The sequence below is a fragment of the Tupaia chinensis genome, unplaced genomic scaffold (genome assembly GCF_000334495.1).
Source record: "Tupaia chinensis unplaced genomic scaffold, TupChi_1.0 Scaffold000704_1, whole genome shotgun sequence".
Lineage (NCBI taxonomy): Eukaryota > Metazoa > Chordata > Mammalia > Scandentia > Tupaiidae > Tupaia > Tupaia belangeri.
Genome location: NW_006160227.1, coordinates 3,141,042 through 3,147,401, shown reverse-complemented (window position 1 = coordinate 3,147,401; position 6,360 = coordinate 3,141,042). Strand labels below are relative to the sequence as shown.

Sequence of the window (6,360 nt, the reverse complement as noted above, 5' to 3'; positions counted from 1 at the left end):
CGACTCGAAAAGGAGCTGGAGGGACTCCGCAAGGGGGTGGGCGTGCGTGTGTGTCCGCGTCTGCACACGCATCCGTGTGAGTGTGAGTGTCCGACCGGCGCTGTGCACGGCGGTGTGTGTGTACACCCAGCCCCCGCGCAGACTGGCACGTGGCGTGTTGGTGGGCACTCGGGCGGAGCCTGGAGCTCTGTGTCACTCGGACCCTGACCCATCTCTTTCTTCGCCTTCTCTTTGTAACAGGCCCAGGAGCAGAACCGCAGCCCCTTCTGAGGAGCCTCCGAACTGTAAGTGGCATTTGTCCCCCATGGGGCTGGGGAGAGTCTCACCCATGTGACGTGGTGACCCATGGTGGGGGACTCGGGAGCTGATGTGTTCTCGGGCCACTGGGAGGAGAAACGGGGCTCCCAAGGTTCCCCATCCCGGTCCGCAAGTCACCTTCTGGAGGCGGGTCCCCTGTGCCCACAGGGTTGTGACCTGCCCATGCCAAGGAAGCAGCGGCCCTCAGGTGGACCGAGCACTGGCTGTGGAGTCCAGCCTGGGAGGCCATGCCGGCCACAGCACCGAGCAGCAGCACCGAGCAGCCGTGGCAGGTCTGGCTTGGGCTGGGGGCCTCGCCGAGTGACTGGGGACCGGGCAGGCGCGCTTCTGGGAACTGGGACTGCTATCGCGACGGCCTCTAGTCAGCGACATTGTTTTTTCTGGAGAGGTTTTTGCTATAGGGCACGTGCACTTGCCAGAAGGACAGAGAGAGACAGAGGGACAGAAAGTGAGAAATCACCCCCCAGGGGGAATGGCCATGCTGCAATCCCTTCTCCTCCATTCTCCTCTCGGGATCTTGGGCACGCACGCACATGCACCCGGCATGAATTTAAGCCACCGGGTCCGGGACTCGAACCGCAGTCGATTACATGGGAGTCCAGCGACATAGCCGTTACGCCAACTGCTGGTCCCGACTACATTTTATTTTATTTTTGAAGGAAAACTTTCTGCAAAGCTCAAGAATACTACAGCGAACACCCCTTGGAGTTTTCATTTCGATTTTCCCACCTAAGCCTGGTCCCGTGGAAGTCCTCTCCCGCTACAAAATTTGCTCCATGACAGTAAACACGGGAGGCCGTTCTGCTGACTCATGAGGCCAGAGTGGCAGTGTGGTGCCCCTTGCCCCTAATCCTGCAGGTCTTTCACAAGAGAGGCTGGCTCTTACGTAACGCTAACCGCAGCGTACTTACCCACCCCGCCGGGACATTTAACAATGACACGCTTCTGGTATCTGATCTGCAGACCTCAATGACACTTTGCTGATGATCTTGGTCTTCACGGCAGCTTTTTTTCTCTCTGTCTTTCAGTTCAGGTTGCAGTCATTTGTGGTCGTTATTTTCTTAGATTTCTTTCTTAGTTTTTCATTTTTTAAAAAAAAGCCACATCTTTTTCCTTTAATTATTTTCTTTAATTTTATTTACTCATCATTTATTTTCATTTGACCAGAGAGAGAGAGAGAGAGAAAGTGAGAAAGCAAGCCACCAGGTCCAGGACTCGAACCATGGTTAGCCATGTGGAAGTCCAGCGCCTTAACGACCACGCCACCTGCTGGTCCCTTCTTTCATTATTTCTTAAGAGAGAGAGAGAGAGAGAGAGAGAGGCAACCGCCTCTTCCCTCCCGGGCCTTCACAGCACAATTCACTTCCAGTCTCAGCCAACCTGTGTCACGGGCCCACACGCATGCCCACACCTTCAGGGAGTTCCCGGGATGCGAACCCAGGCCCTTTGCCACTGTGTGGGTCAAGTTGTGTTACCACTGTTCTATCCCCAGGTGCCACGATAGTATTCTTAAAGAGGTCTAATGGATTGCCTTCTTCACACTCACTTAAATCATCAGTTCTTTGTAAAGGCTTTCAAAGTCTTTCGTGTATTTTATTTTTATTTCTTTTTAAGTTTTTGCCATAGGGCATGCCTGCTCTCCAGGGAGACAGAGAGAGGGGAAATGAGAACTCACTCCCCATAGGGAGTGGCCACCCGTAATCCCTTCTCCTCCATGGATTTTGGGCAGGCACGCACATGCGCCCGGCGTGCGTTTAAGCCAGCGGGTCCAGGGCTTGCAGTCGGCCACGTGGGATCCAGCATTTTAACCGCCACGCCACCTGCTGGCCCCTTTCAAAGTCATTTAACCCGTGGCGTTTGTAGGAAATACATCTGACCACAGGGCGCGGCATGTGTGTGCTCACGCGTGCACACGCGTGTGAAACTCCAGCCCTGAAACAGGAGCTTCCCAGCAAGCACTGTCTGCAACGCCCTTGTGCTCGGTCCCTCTTTTATAAAATGATCTCCTGACTCGTGCGACCTCGGCTCTGGAATGGGTCATGTCTGTGGGGGAAGAGCAAGCCCCGCTGGTCCAGGGCTGGGTGGGGTCGGGGTGATTTGGGGTGGCGTGTGGAGCGAACACTAAGAGGAAAGCCAGTGTGCAGCCAGAGGACCCTGGGCCCGCTGCTGCCTGTGGTTGGACCCGACCACACGCTCACGATCCAGGCCTCCAGTCCCGGGAAACAGCCTGCCCCCTGGAGACGTGGTCTTCGCGCCTGACCTCAGACCGGCGTGTCCCTGGTGCTCAGACGCCTCCCTGACCGCACTGCACGTCAGCCCGAGTCGCGCTACTGTTCTAAATGGCAGTACGGTCACCAGGGACCCGGGCTCCGACAGCACCCCCGTACAGACGAACAGGTGCTTGGATTAGCCCGCTTCATCCTCCCCGACCAGAGGAGATGGTGCTCCCGGGCCCAGCAGATGGCGTAATGGTTACGTCGCTAGACTCCCACATAGCCGACACTAGTTCAAGTCCTGGACCTGGCGGCTTAAAACTCAAGCCAGGGGGACCAGCAGTTAATGGCTAAGTTACTGGACTCCCGTGTAGTTGACTGCGGTTCAAATCCTGGACTCGGTGGCTTAAACTCACGTTGGGCACGTGTGCGTGCGTGCCCAAGATCCCGAGAGGAGAATGGAGGAGAAGGGAGCTTGGGGGTGATTTCTCGCTTTCCTCAAGCCCAGAATGTGTATGTGTGTGCCCAGAATCCTGAAGGAGAATGGAGAAGGGACAGCAGCGTGGCCATCCCTCCTGGGGGGTGATTTCTCGCTTTTTGTCTCTCTGTGTCTTCGGCAAGCACGTGTGTCCTATAGCAAAAATCTCCCTTAAAAAAAAAAAAAAATGACAGATGCAGAGCCAGCCAGTGGCATGGTGGTTAAGGCAGCTGGACCCCACCCGGCCACCTGGGCAGTTCGAGGCCCGGGACCCGGTGGCATGAGGAACACACCGGGCGTGTATGTGTGTGTGCCCAAAATCCCGAAAGGAGGGAGGGAGGGAGACGAGGGGATGTGGTGTGGGCGTGGCCCTTCCTCCTGGGGTGCTGCTTCACCTTCCTTCTCGCTCGCTCTCTCCTGGGAGCGCCCACGTCCTCTGGCAAAAACAAAACAAAGCAAAACACCAGATGCACTTCCTGAGTCCTGACGGTTCATAGGCCCCGCCTGACACTCAGAGACGCTCGCGGCCTCCTCACCGCCCCGCCAGGGGCTGTCCCCACGCTGACAGTACCTCCACTCTACAGACTGGGAGACTGAGGCAGCAGAGCCGCACTGCCTCCCAAGGTCACAGGGAGGACTCGAGCCGGACTGCCCAGGCTGGCAGCTCCTTCCTCATCTCCCAGGCCTTCCTGCCGGTTAATGAGTAGCCATGGGCAGCTGGGAAGTGAGGGAGGAGCCTGCAGCTACAAGGCTGGAATCTGAGTTTCTGCTTCCCGATAAGAGTCTTGTGCAAGGGACACTGGCCCCGCCTCCCCCGACAGCTCTGCAGGGGACATACACGGCCTGGCCACCGCGCCTCTTTTCGGAGGCTTGCTGATCTTCGGGCACTTGAGAACCCATCTTACAGGGGAGGCAGCTGAGGCTGAGCAGCAGGTTGCTCTCAGGCCTCTTCTAAGCAGCCTCCTCCAGGCAGCCCTCCTGGCTTATTTTTTCTGAAAGAGCTCCCTGGCCCAGGCATGTTGTCACCTCCGCAGTCTGAGCCTCCCTCCTCGCTGGGCACATCGTGTGGGGCCTCTGACCTTCAGATTCTCCTCCAAGAAAGGGCGGCGTGATGTGTGAATGTGTGTTGCTTGGTGGAGCCTGAGCTGTTAATGAACCAGCCAAAAAAGTGCTGTGGACAGGACCAACCGGAGTAGGAGAGTCCGTGGAGCTGAACAGTCAAGCAGCTCCTGGTTCGAATCCCTGCTCCAGCCAGCTGTACTGGACGGCAGTCACGGAACCTCCCTGAACCTCGGCTTTCGCACCTGTGAAATGGAACGATAATACTACCTAGAAGGATTAGAAAGGCCACAATGGAGCCAGCAGGTGGCGTGGTGGTTAAAGGCACTGGACTCCCACATGGCCGACCTCGGTTCGGGTCCCGGACCTACCGGCTTGCTTTCTTGCTTACTCTCTGTCTCTGTTTGGTAAACTGCAAAGAGAACAATAACAAATGGAATTAAATAAATAGTTCTTGAATAATAAAAAGAAAGGCAAGAGCAGAGGCATCGGGGTGGGTTGTCACAGTGGGGTTTGATTTTGCCTTTTAAAACTTTGAGGCCAGAAGATAGTGTCATGCTTGCATTGCTGGACTCCCACATGGCCGACCTTGGTTCGAGTCCCAGACCCAGTGCCTTGAAACTCACGCTGGGCATGTGTGCTTGTGTGCCCCAAATCCTGAGAGGAGAATGTAAGAAAAGGGGTTGCAGACAGCCATCCCCCCGGTGGGTGAGTTCTTGCTTTCTGCCTCTCCAGTGAGCACACACGCCCTATAACAAAAATCTCTCTTAAAAAAAAAAAATCTTGGGGCCAGCAAGTGACGTGGTGGTTAGGGCCGCTGGACTCTCATGTGTCCGACGGTGGTTCATGTCCTGGACCTAGTGGCTTGCCTTCTCACTTTCCCTCTCTCTCTCTCACTCTGTCCCTCTCTGGTCAAATTAAAATAAATAACTAAAGTTAAATAAAATAATCCTTTAAAAAGATCTTTACTCATGTATTTCTTCTGAGAGAGAGAGAGAGACCCAGGCACCGTGATGGGATTGTGCCGTGACCCAGCCGGGATGGTGGCCCTGCCCTGGCACATAGAGGCGCCCTCGGGATGCGAACTAGGGCCTTCTCAGGCAGGTCCTGCACGGCAGAGTGTCACGTTGCTGCGGCACCCCCGTCTGGCCCTCGGTGGTTTCGAAGTGTCCAGCAGCCCCGACGGGATCAGTGCCGAGGCCACACTTACCTCATTTCACGCTCCAGGCGGGGTCCCCCAGAGCATCCGCACCCCTCAGCTCATGAGGCGAGCCCCAAATCAGACCCGCCCTCCTGGGTGCCTGGGGAGGGGAGAGAGGAGACTCAGAACAGGGGGACCCTCTCTGGGCTTGCCCTGAGACGTGCCATGGGGTCTGCGCTCCCTTCCCGTTGCAGGGGGAGGGTGTGTATCCTGGATCTGCGACTTCCGGTGTCCCTGGAAAATGCCACCTCAGGCCTGTTCAGCCAGCATCCACTCCCTCCCAGGGCCAGGACGTGATTCGATGACACTTGGTATTTATCTACCCTGACGATAAAAGCCCTATGTCTTTAGTGCAGGAAATTTGGAAAATACAGAAAAACACGAACGAAGAAAACCACGATCGTTTCCGCGCCCACCCTCTGGGTAACCGTGGCGGGATCTAGCAGTGCGTGGAGATACGAGCGGGTGAATGGCATGATTTCCCACTGAGCTTTGGAAATCGAGTTCACCCTGGGGCTGGCGGGAGCTTGCTCTCCCCATAACACGTGTCCAGGCATTTTTCTGGGTCTTTTTGTTTGTTTTAAGAATTATTGTATTGGGACCAGCAGTTAGCGTAATGGCTATGTCACTGGACTCCCATGTAGTCAATTGCGGTTCAAGTCCTGGACCCGGTGGCTTAAAACTCATGCTGGGTGCGTATGTGTGTGTGTGCCCAAGATCCCGAGAGGAGAATGGAGGAGAAGGGATTGCGGCGTGGCCATCCCCCCGGGGGGGTGACCTCTTGCTTTCTGTCTCTCTGTCTCTCTCTGTCTGGAGCACACAATGCCTTATAGCAAAAACCTCTCCCCCCCACCAAAAAAAGAATATTGTTTGCATAAACAAAACCAAATGCCATGAATTACTTGAAGTCAATTTAAAAAAAAAAAAATTATGTATTTATTATTATTTTTTCACATGAGTTTTGCCAGAGAAAGATAGAGAGACAGAGAGAGTGGAGTGAGAGTGGAGAAAGCATCCCCCTCAATGAGGTGTGGTCAATGCGGCAATCCCTTCTTCTCTATTTTCATCTTGGTGGAATTTTGGGCAGGCAC

At 55.1% G+C, this 6,360-nt stretch overlaps 1 protein-coding gene across 1 annotated transcript in view; it reads left to right on the top strand.

Moving 5' to 3' along the window:
* The first annotated feature begins 240 nt into the window (after nucleotides 1–240).
* Nucleotides 241–6,360, top strand: part of SLC6A6 (solute carrier family 6 member 6) — a 95,485-nt gene continuing 89,365 nt past the window's right edge. Inside the window, exon 1 of the mRNA XM_014592482.2 lies at nucleotides 241–284. The gene's annotated coding sequence lies outside the window, so the exon portion shown is untranslated. The remainder of the gene's footprint in view (nucleotides 285–6,360) is intronic.